The following is a 12,692-nucleotide window of genomic DNA, read 5'->3' as shown; positions in this document are numbered from 1 at the left end:
AAGGAGAGAAGAGAGAGAGGACTCTGCAGACCAGGAGAGCTTACATTCTACAGGAGAGAGAGAGGACCCTGATGACCATAAGAGCTTACACTTTTTAAAGGTTAGAGATACAGGAACCCACTGATCATAAAAGCTTACACTCTACAGAAATAAAAAAGATAAAGGACCCCAATGATCATAAGAGCTTTGGCTCTAAAGGAGAGAGAGACTTATCCAGTGACATTGGAAATGGAAAATGACTGCTGTACAAACTGTGCTCCACTGGGAACTGCTGAACTGTGAAGGCCCTGGTACTGACCATCACTGTACATAATGATAATCTGTAAAATGTCATAGCTGTGGGGCATTATGATGAGCAGGATACCAACCGCACAGAAATTTTTTTTTTGCACTTTTTTGCAGTCTGTAAAAAAATTGTCATCCGTGATATTTTTTGAAGCTGAATAAACTTTTTTTTTTACTAATTATCATCATTTCAGAGCTTACAGTGAACTCAGCTAATGTCTACATATCAGAATTATGTACCGTAGGCATGCATCTCTTACAACTAGAGATGAGCGACTTTGCCTTTTTTAGGGTCGAGTCTGGTTTCATGAAACCCGACTTTCGCAAAAGTAGGGTCGAACGAAATCAGCCGACTATAGGGAAAAGTCGGAGGCCGACTGAAACTCGAAACCCAATGCAAGTCAATGGAGAAGCAAAGTCAGCAGGGAGTGGAGGATGGTAAAAACACCGACAGTGCCCATTTCAATGCCAACGACTTCAATTCTTATTACTGAGGCTTGTCAACCTTAATTTACTTACCGTATATACTCGAATATAAGCCGAGATTTTCAGCCCAAAAAATTGGGCTGAAAGTCCCCCTCTCTTCTTATATTCGAGTCATATACAAAGGGGGTCGGAGGAGGAGGGGGGGCGGGGGTGTCAGGTCATACTTACCCGTCCTGACGCTGTGTCTTGAGCCCCCAGCTTCTCCCCGTGCTCTCCCTTCCTGCCTTCAGCGGTAACGTGGTGCCGCTCATTAAAACTCATGAATATGCACATATTCATGAGTTTTAATGAGCGGTACCACATGACCGCTAAAGGCAGGAAGAGAGAGCACGGGGAGAAGTTGGGGGCTCAAGACACAGCGTCAGGACGGGTAAGTATAGCGATACTCACCTGTCCTGTGTCCATGGCTGCTTGCTGCTGTCTGTCATCGGTCAGTGACTTCAGACAGCAGAGGGTGCGGTGACGTGGTTAGTGCGTGCCGCACCCCCTGCAGTCTGATCGTCACTGACTGATGACGCGGCAGATAGCGGTGAGCAGCCATGGACACAGGACACGTGAGTATCTCAGGTGCCAGCAGTGACACCGGCACCTGACACCCAGCGACGGAGAGGTATGTCATTTTTTTATTTTTACATGCAGCAGCAGCATGGGGGCAGCATATGGGGAAATAGTCTATGGAGCTTCCTCTGGGGTCAGCATATGGGGGAACAATCTATGGAGCTTCTTATGGGGGCAGCATATGAGGGAACAATCTATGGAGCTTCTTATGGGGGCAGCCTATGGGGGAATAATCTGGAGCTTCTTCTGGGGTAAGCATATGGGGGAATAATCTGGAGCTTCTTCTGGGGTCAGCATATGGGGGAACAATCTATGGAGCTTCTTATGGGGGCAGCCTATGGGGGAATAATCTGGAGCTTCTTATGGGGTCAGCATATGAGGGAACAATCTATGGAGCTTCTTATGGGGTCAGCATATGGGGGAATAATCTATGGAGCTTCTTCTGGGGACACTATATGGGGGAATAATCGATGGAGCATTTCCCACCCTAGGCTTATACTCGAGTCAATAAGTTTTCCCAGTTTTTTGTGGCAAAATTAGGGGGGGTTGGCTTATACTCGGGTCGGCTTATACTCGAGTATATACGGTAATAATAGTTACTCATTGAAAACTGTGGGTTATTTGGCTAAAGTTGAGGGGGGGTAGGGATGGCTCCAGGTTTTCGTGTGCCCTAGGCCAAAGATTGTCAGTGCGCCCCTTTAACACATACCACAACTCATGATGCTCCGATACGGCACAGAAATATAGGTATAGTACAATAACAAATACTTCACTGCTTACATGACATGACTGATCAATTTTAAATTGTACAATAGCTCCAAAAAAGGACAATATACTACTCCATACAGTATTATGGCCACCACATTGTGTGCCATACAGAATAATGAGCCCCATATATTTCTCCATACAGAATAATAGGTCACATATAATGTTCCATACAGTATATGATGAGCTCCACATAAAGCTACAGTAAATGATGGTCCACATGGATAATGCTCCAGTGTGTTATGGACCCAAATAATGCTCCATATATAATGGGCCCCATTTCTAATGCTCCAGTGTATAATGTGCCCCATAGACGCTGCTCCAGTGTCTGATCTGCCCCACTTAGAATGCTCCAGTATATGTTGGGCCCCATGGATGATGCTCCAGTGTCTTATGGGCTGAAATAATGCTCCATATTTAATGAGCTCCATTTCTAATGCTCCAGTGTATAATGGGCCCCATAAATGCTGTTCCAGTGTCTGATGTCCCCCATTTGGAATGCTCAATATATGATGGGCCTCATCGATGATGCTCCAGTGACTTATGGGCCCTAATAATGCTCCATATATAATGGACTCCATTTCTAATGCTCCAGTGTATAATGGGCCCCGTAAATGCTGCTCCAGTGTCTGATGTCCCCCATTTGGAATGCTCCAGTATATGATGGGCCTCATGGATAATGCTCCAGTGTCTTATGGGCCCAAATAATGCTCCATATATAATGGACTCCATTTCTAATGCTCCAGTGTACAATGGGCCCCGTAAATGCTGCTCCATTGTCTGATGTCCCCCATTTGGAATGCTGCAGTATATGATGGACCTCATGGATGATGCTCCAGTGTATGATGGGCCCTATAATGCTCCATATATAATGGGCGCAATTTCTACTTCTCCAGTGTACATTGGGCCCCGTAAATGCTGCTCCAGTGTCTGATGTCCCCCATTTGGAATGCTCCAGTATATGATGGGCCTCATGGATGATGCTACAGTGTATGATGGGCCCAAATAATGCTCCATATATAATGGGCTCCATTTCTAATGCTCCAGTGTATAATGGGCCCCGCAAAATGCTGCTCCAGTGTCTGATGTCCCCCATTTGGAATGCTCCAGTATATGATGGGCCTCATGGATGATGCTCCAGTGTATGATGGGCCCTAATAATGCTCCATATATAATGGGCTTCATTTCTAATGCTCCAGTGTATAATGGGCCCCGTAAATGCTGCTCCAGTGTCTGATGTCCCCCATTTGGAATGCTCCAGTATATGATGGGCCCCATGGCTGATGATCAAGTGTATGATGGGCCCTAATAATGCTCCATATATAATGGGCTTCATTTCTAATGCTCCAGTGTATAATGGGCCCCGTAAATACTGCTCCAGTGTCTGAGGTCCCCCATTTGGAATGCTTCAGTATATGATGGGCCCCATTTTTAATGAACCCAGGCATGGTATGTGAAAAGAGCTTCATGGAGTAATCTGAAGTGTGCGCTGCCGCATCCTTCACTTTTGGTGTGGGAGAAGGACACAAGGAAAAGGGTTGCTCCTGACCAGAAGCTTGCACTGATGACTCAGTGATTGCATTTTTTGAAATTTCAGAAGAGGAGGTGATAGAGCTGGAGGCTGTTTCAGCAATGTAAGTCAAAAACAGTTCCTGATGCTCCGGCTTTAAAAGCAGTCCACCTACTCCTGAAAAGGGAGCATTACAGACCTTCCTGAGCTACACCATGATGCAGGCTCAACACCTCCTGCCTTAGCTGCTATTGTGTTTTTGGCACTACCATTAGATGCACCACCACCACATCAGTACTAGGTGGCCCCCCACGCTCACGTCCGCATCCTCTTCCACCATACTTCCTCATGTTTTGGAAAATGGACCCAAAATACCAGCAGATATATGGTACTGTATCAGAAGCATACAGCACTATACAGTCTAGGGATAACAGTAAATCTCCGTATATATTTCATGAGTTATACACAGATGCTCACAGGCTCAGTATGGATTACACAATAATATAAAAAGTTGAAAAAGGGTGCAGTATCACCAGATACAAGTTATATATAGTATAGTGTAAACATTCTGAATCTCCGTATATATTTCAGGAGGCAGACACAAACGCTCTCAGGCCCAGTATGGATTACACAAGAATATGAAAAGCTGTACATGGGTAATGTAACACAAGCGTACAGCTGTATACAGTGTTGGGTAATCTTAAATCTCCAAATATATTTCCAAAGTAACAGACAGTCGTTCACAGGCTCATTATGGATTACACCAGAATCTAAATAGCAAAAAAGGTTACTGTATCAGAAGCGTACAGCTGTATACAGTGTTGGCCAAAATTGAAATCTTGGTATATATTTCCGGAGTCACCCTCAGACGCTCACTCAGTCTTGGTTTGACCATAATAAAAAATGTTGTAAAAAGGTACTGGATAACAAGATAGCAAGTATATAAATTATAGGGTACAATTGAAATCTCTGTATACATAGTCCCGTAGTCACTCTCAGATGCTTACTCAGTATGGATTTGACCATAATACTAAATGTCGAACAAAGGTACTGTATAACAAGATACAAGCTTTATCGAGTATATGGTAAAAATTGGTATCTCCGATTCACCGTATATATAGAAGGCGTAAACCACACACGCTCACTCACTATGGATGATACCGGAATAAAAAATTTTGAACAAAGGTACTGTATCAGCACATACCAGGTGTATCCAGTCTAGGGGTAATTGTAAATTTCTGTCTATATTTCCGGAGTCAGACACAGACACTCACAGGCTCAGTATGTATTACACCAGAATTTAAAAAGTAAAAAAAGGGAAAGGTATTTAAAGCGTACACCAGTATACAGTGTTGTGGTACTTTTAAATCTTCGTATATATTTCAATCTCAGTAAGCCAGTCCAGACTCTCCGCTACTGGAAACTACATTGGTACAAGTAGAGATGGAAAGCGGAGTGCTTACAGAAATTTGGGAATTACTCATTGCGGGAAAACCTCCCGGTAGATGTTGCAGAGGCGATGCAGACCCTCAATTACTGTGCTTGTGGATATAGCGAAAACGGTTCTTTGTGAAGAAAGGATTGCTTTATCGCAGTAGCGTGGATCCCATCACCGTTACTCGTCTCCATCAAATTGTGATCACAGGGAGAGATATAGACATGGTCCTCACTGCCTTTCATGATGTGTCTGGTCATTTTGGAGTGCAAAAGACAGAAGCCACAGGCTGTAGGCGATTCTATTGGATTGGCATGAGAGGAGACATTGAAAAATGGTGGCAGGAATGTCACACGTCTGTGACTTGGAAAACTGTGAAAGCTGATCATAAAGCATCACTGCATCCGCTTGTAAGTTGACGTCCATTACAAATGGTAGCCATTGATGATCTGAAGGTAGAGGCCAGCAGGACAGGCCATAGCTACATCTTAACCATCATTGATCAATACACCAAATTTCAAGTGGCCATCCCTGCGAAGGATTTAACTGCCCAGACTACACAGCAGTAGAGCAAGGAGAGGTAAGTATTGCAACTTGCAAGTGCTGTGGCCATGAGCAAGCAGGGGGGGCCCACTCGTGGGCGACGGTACTGGCACAGGGCCCCTCACAGTATGCTGGTGTGTCTGATGGCTAGTGGGCCCCCCCACCATCAGAGACACTGTATTGTACTGAGGGGCCAGTGCCGTCGGCCATCAGTGGGCCCATTCACCTGTTCAGAGCAACAGCACTTGCCCGGGTGCGCCAGGTGTTGACCCCAGCCTTTGGGGGGGAGGGCAGCCCAGTTAGAGAGGTTTAAAAAATGGCATATGTTGATGTGTAGGCTGGACATTCAGCAGCTGCAAATGGCGGAATTGGGCTAGTCCGAGGAAGAGGAGGACAAAAGCGAGGCAGTTTTCTGGCAAACTAAGTGTCATCAGGGGAAGGTGGGACAAAATCCTTTGAAACCCATGCATGGTTCATTTTAATGAAGGTTAGATCATCAACATTTTGTGTCGACAGATGGGTCCTTTTTTCTGTCAGGATTAATCCAGCAGCACTGAAAACTCTTTCAGATATCACACTAGCAGCAGGGCAAGCGAGCTCCTTTAAGGCATATTGTGCCAATTCAGGCCAGGTGTCCAGTTTAGAGGCCCAATAGTAAAAGGGGAATGACCTGTGAGGGAGAACATCAATATGGGACGAGAAGTAGTTTGTAATCATAGTTGACAACTGCTGTCTCCTGTCACTTTTAATCGATGCAGTATTAGCAGTTTGTGATCGGTACTTGAGAAATCAGTCCACAACATGGTCATGAAACCCCTGTCTCAAACGCCACTTCGGCTGTGTGCACCACGAACACCTCTTCCATTGTGCCCACTACGGCTCGTGGGAGAACCAGCACCGCTGCTGTGTGCTGGGAAAGCCTCAAACAAACGGTTTACCAGAGTTGCTTGTTTGTTAGCCAATATTATCTCTAGGTTCTCCTGTGGCATGATGTTGTGTAATTTGCCTTTGTAGCGTGGATCGAGGATGCTGGCTAGCCAGTAGTCGTCATCCTTCATCATTTTGGCAATGCGGGGGTCCCTTTTTAGGATCCGCAAGGCATAATCGCACATGTGGGCCAATGTTCCAGGTGTCAATAATGCACTGACACTGCTGGGTGGAGGAGCGCTTTCTGGCAAATCAACATCCCTACAGTCACGCACAAACCCTGTACCTGACGTTGGAATGCCAACATTTTCTCATGCCCCCTGAGAAACATCCTCCTGCCCAAAATAATCATCCCCCTCATCCTCCTCCACTTCCTCTTCTTCCTCCACCTCGTCCAGGACAGTTCCCTCACCAGACATTGGCTGACTGTCAGCAAGGCTTCCCTCCTCCTCCTCTTGTTCCTCCTCCACTGCAGACGCCAGATCCTTAATGTTCGCCAAACTTTGCATGAGCAGACGCATAAGTGGGATTCTCATGCTTATGATGGCGTCGTCTGTGCTTACCAGCCGTGTGCATTCCTCAAAACACTGAAGGACTTTACAGAGGTCTTTCAGCTTTAACCACTGCACACCCGACAGTTCCATGTCTTCCCTCAAACTGCCTGCCCATGTATCCTCCCACAAATGCATTACAGCCTGCCTCTGTTCGCACAGCCTCTCAACCATGTGCAGGGTGGAGTTCCACCTTGCTGCAACGTCTATGATTAGGCGGTGCTTGGGGAGGTGGAGCAATCGCTGGAGCGTCTGCATACGACTGGAGTGTACGGCCGAGCGACAGATGTGCAAGCACAGTCTTCGCACCTTATGGAGCAGGGATGTTAACTCCAGATAAATATTAAGGAAGCACTGCACCACCAGGTTCAAAGTGTGAGCCAGGCAAGGTATATGTCTGAGTTTTGAAAGGGCTATGGTTGCCACAAAATTACAACCGTTATCACTGACTACCTTGCCTGGCTCAAGATGTAGACTGCCCAGCCATGACTCAGTATGTCACTGCAAGTAGTCGGCCAGTACCTCCATGTTGTGTCTGTTGTCGCCCAAAGACATCATCTTTAACACAGCCTGCTGACGCTTACCACTAGCTGTTCGATAGTGGGACACCTCGTGTGCAACACTGCCAGCTGCGGATGGAGTGCTCGTGCGACTGCGCTCTGTGGACAAGCTTTTGCTAATGGAGGAGGAGGAGGGTCGATAGCCTACAGCCAACTGTTTCCTATACCGTGGGCTAGGCAGCACTGTTCCACTGCCGCTGTCCCCTGTGGAGCCTGCATCCATCACATTAACCCAGTGCGCAGTGATGGACATGTAACGGCCCTGGCCATGCCTACTGGACCATGCATCTGTTGTGAGGTGCACCTTTCCACTCACTGATTGCTTGAGTGCATGGACAATGCTGTCTTTCACATGAAAGTGGAGGGCTGGGATGGCTTTTCGAGAAAAGAAGTGCCGACTGGGTAGGTCATAGCGTGGCACTGCATAGGCCATGAGGTTGCAGAAAGCTTCGCTTTCCACCAAACGGTAGGGCATCATCTCTAAGGAGTTTAGTTTGGCATTGTAGGCGTTCAAACACAGTATACGCGGATGAGAGGATGAGTACATTCTTGTCCTACTCAGAGTGACTGGTAGGGTGAGCTGGACTGGAGAGCTGCATATGGGGGAAGTAGCGGTGGACCGGACAGAGTGAGAGGGGATTGGTGATGGTATTGGTGGTGATGGCATAGATTCAGTGTTTTGTTGCAAAACCATTGTGATTCCCTGAGTGCTTTGGCCTTGCGACGACACCTCAACATTTAGTGCTGGTGGTGTGCTTAACGGTGGCGATGGTCTTACAGTGGGGGAAGCGATGGAGCATTGCTGGCTTCCTTCAGTCAGAGCAGGTGCACATGTGGTACCTGAAGTTTTGTAGTCCGTCCACGCTTGCAAGTGTATGTTGGTTAAGTGTCTAAGCATGCAACTGGTATTCAAATTTCTGAGTTGTTTACCTCGGCTAAAGGTCCTCCTGCACTTCTTACAGGTAACCTTTAGCTCATCAGTAGGATTTTGGACAAAGAAGTGCCACACTGCACTCTTCCTACTATGGTATACATTTTCTGGCCTTGCACGCTGTGCTAAGTTGCCCGTCTGGCCAAGCTGTCCTGAAACTCTTTTAGTTTTTGCACTACGTTTTTGAACAACTACGGGCCTGGCAGATAACCGCTGCTGCGATGTCAATGCCTGCTGCGGATCCTTCTCCTTATTTGAACTATTGCCAGTGCCACCCTCCTCCCCCAATGGTTGCCAATCCGGGTCAACAACTGGGTCATCCATCACCTCCTCTTCAAAGTCATCTTTACCTTCCTCTGTGTCACCGTGTAAGGTGGTATAGTATGCGGGAAGGGGCACCTGAGTTTCATCAGGGTCAGATTCTGGCTCAGTAGACTGCGAGGGCAATGTAGTGCTCTGGGTCAATGTACCAGCAGAATTATCTAGCAGTGTCCGTGCATCAGTGAACTCCATGTCAGATTCATCTTGGCCCGGGGAATTCAGGATTTGACTGGATAACCCAGGCATGTTATGTGAAAAGAGCTCCACAGAGTAATCTGAAGTGTGGGCTGCTGCATCCTTAACTTTTGGTGGGGGTGAAGGACACAAGGAAAGGTTTTTCCTGACCAGAATCCTGCATTGACGACTTCGTGCTTGCAGGTTTTGAACGTTCAGAAGAGGAGGCAATAGAGCTGGTGGCTTTTTCGGCAATGTACGACAAAACCTGTTCCTGATGCTCCGGCTTTAAAAGCGGTTTTCCTACTCCCAGAAAAGGGAACCTTACAGGCCTTTTTGGGCCAGACGATGGAGCCAGCTCAACACCTCCTGCCTTAGCTGCTATTGTGCTTTTGCCAGAACCAGCCGATGCACCACCACCATCAGTACCAGCCGCGCCCCCTTGCCCATGTCCGCGGCCTCTTCCACCATACTTTCTCATGTTTGTGAAAATGCAACAAAAATACCAGCAGATATATGGTACTCTATGAGGAGCGTACAGCGGTATAAGGTGTAGGTAAAAATTTAAATCTCCGTATATATTTCCTTAGTCACAGACGCTCTCCCAGCATGTATTTGACCATAATCCAATCAGCAGATATACGGTACTGTATCAGAAGTGGACAGCTCTTTACGGTGTATGTATGGAAAAATGAAAATCTCCGTCTGAGAGATGAGCGACTTTGCCTTTTATCGGGTCGAGTCGGGTTTCATGAAACCCGACTTTCACAAAAGTCGGGTCGAATGCAATCGGCCAATTATCGTGAAAAGTCGAAAGCCGACTGAAACAAGAAACCCAATGCAAGTCAATGGGGAAGAAAAGTCGGCAGTGAGTGGAGGACAGGAAACACACCTACAGTGCCCATTTTAATGCCAAAAACATCAATTCTTATTACTTAAGCTTGTCAACCTTAATTTACTTTATAATAATAGTTAGGCATTGAAAACTGGGGGTTATTTGGCTAAAGTTGTGGGGGGGTAGGGCTGGCTCCAGATTTTCGTGGGCCCAGGGCCAAAGAGTGTCAATGGGCTCTTTTAACACATGCCACAATTCATGATTCTCTGATACGGCAGAGAAATAGCAGTATAGTACAATGAAAAATACTTCACTTTTTACATCACATGACTGATATCCATTTTAAATTCTCCAATAGCTCCAAAAACGGAGAGTATATTACTCCATACAGTATTATGGCCACCGCATAGTGCGCTATACAGAGTAATGAGGCCCATATATTTCTCCATACAGAATCATTGGTCCCATATAATGTTCGATACAGTATATGATGAGCTCCACATAATGCTACAGTATATGTTGGTGGAAAAATGAACGTTTGGTAACTGTGCAGAAAAGAGGAAGAAAAGTATTTTTGCTTTTAAAAAAGCAGATTGCACAGCAGTGTGCAAACAGCAATGCAGCTATCAGGGAGTCTTATAAGGCAGCCTAATAACCAACAGAGCTGATGCACAAAAAATAGATAGAGCCTCCCCTGTCACTGCACACAAACTGTTGTGTTGTACAGTGGAGATCGCTAACAGCAGAAGCAGTTTTTTGCTCTTCTTCCCTGCCTAACGCTCTCCCTTATTCAGAATCAGCAGCTGCTACCTCTCCCTTATGCTAATATCGGCAGAAGTAAGATGGCGGTCGGCATACAAGCCCTTTTATAGCCCCTGTGACGCCACACAAAGCAAGCCAATCACTTGCATGCCCTTCTCAAAGATGGTGGTGACCGACGCCCATGTCATCGCGTTGCCCACAGTGTGCATCCTCCATCATTAGCTGAAAAAGGGCGCTGGAAGTATCATTTGAAACGCGACTTTGGCGCTCTGGTCGCCGACCTCGTGGCCGACCTCACGCTATGGTCGGGTTTCGTTTCATGAAAGCTGACTTCAGCGAAAGTCGGCGACTTATGAATTTGACCGACCCGTTTCGCTCAACTCTAGTTTTGACCGTTATCAAACAGCAGATATGCGAAACTGTTTGAAAAGCTGACAGCTCTATACGGTGTAGGTCTGGAAAAATGGAAAATCTCCTCTTTTTGTTTTTCCAGAGTCACACACAGCTTGTATTTGTCCATGATACCAGCCGGTACACGGTAGTGTGTGAGGAGCGTGCAACGCTATACAGTGTGTGAAAAAATGAACACTCGGTAACTGACCAGAACAAAATAATAAAACTTGGAGTGCTTTGAGAAAAGCAGTTTGAACAGCAGTGTGCACACAACAATGCAGCTATCAGGTAGCCTTAAAAGAGAGGGAGACAGAAGCGCACAATAGGGTCTTATCCAGTGATATAAATGTTTCACAGATATGGATCCACTCACCTGGTTCAGTTGTGTGAAACACAACAACCATAAGCACAAATGGGTAGGATCCGATGAACTGCAGCAATCAGCCGGTCACTAGAATTGCATATATAGGAAGGAGAGAAATCCGGCTTTCAGGATCGCGCTGTTCCAGTCCAAAGTTCACAAGGAGTTAATCCAATGACCAATCAGTGATTATAACTTCCTTTTTATTCCATAAACTCTACGCGTTTCGTGTACACACTGTACACTTCCTCAGGAGCAAAAGTTACACTGGAATCACATTCCATTCTCCATTACAGTGTTGATTTTGATATATGATCATGTCCTAAAATGGACACTGTACTCCTTATATACTAGCTTCCCCAGGAAGTGAGGTAGATGCTCATTGCACTAAAAAATTCACACATAACTATCAACATAATGTAAAATCACAAAAATCACTAAAATTCATCTATAAAACACACTTCTATAGAAACACACAAATGTAAAACTTCACACTAGAAAAAATGTAAAACATTATAATATAATTATGATTATACTCAATAAAAATCTAAATTTCGTGGTGCATCATATCAATTAGCAGAACACCATTCACAAATCTCTTATATAACCACACTTATATTTCCCTTTAAGTATTAACCCTTCATTCAACATATTATACTTTTACTCTTATATTTCAGGCAGATGATCATATACTAATTAATGTATGTACTCCTATGCGGATTAGATCCTGCACAGCAGACCCATGCTCTGCACTCAAGAAACTTTTCTGTTCTCGCAGCCAAAGGCTCCACATCTCCAGAGCTGTCAGTACCTTTTCAAGGCACCAGCCAACTATTCCTAATCATAATAAAATACCGCCGATTGTATCTCTTTATATGTTAGCGATATGATCATTCCCTTGCTGTAATGTTATAGCATGGACATCACACAATTATCAGATGCCAATACTACTCCAATCCTTAGCAGACAAATATGCGGAGCACCAAAATTATTTAAAGATGTCAGATATTTCCTTTAAACCGTATGGTTGCTGAGTCTGCAACCTATGAATCCAGTAAATTTCCTTTCTTCTCAGAATGACACTCCTGCTCACAGTGTCTTCTGAAACATAATCAATTGGGGCCACTTTAATACATGGTTTCTTCCATATGCTAGAAAAAGCATATAATGAGTGCGCAGGTTTGGAACAGATGGATCTGGTAAATCCTAAGAAAAAAGAGAATGATAGTTTCTCCGTAAACTTTTTAACTAATTTTACTAAACAAAATCAAAAAATTAAGAACATTTTACAGGAT

The sequence above is a fragment of the Dendrobates tinctorius genome, unplaced genomic scaffold, assembly GCF_039654945.1.
Source record: "Dendrobates tinctorius isolate UK_male_01 unplaced genomic scaffold, ASM3965494v1 ptg000069l, whole genome shotgun sequence".
Lineage (NCBI taxonomy): Eukaryota > Metazoa > Chordata > Amphibia > Anura > Dendrobatidae > Dendrobates > Dendrobates tinctorius.
The sequence above is the reverse complement of the archived record's forward strand: the minus strand, read 5'-3'. Positions refer to the sequence as shown.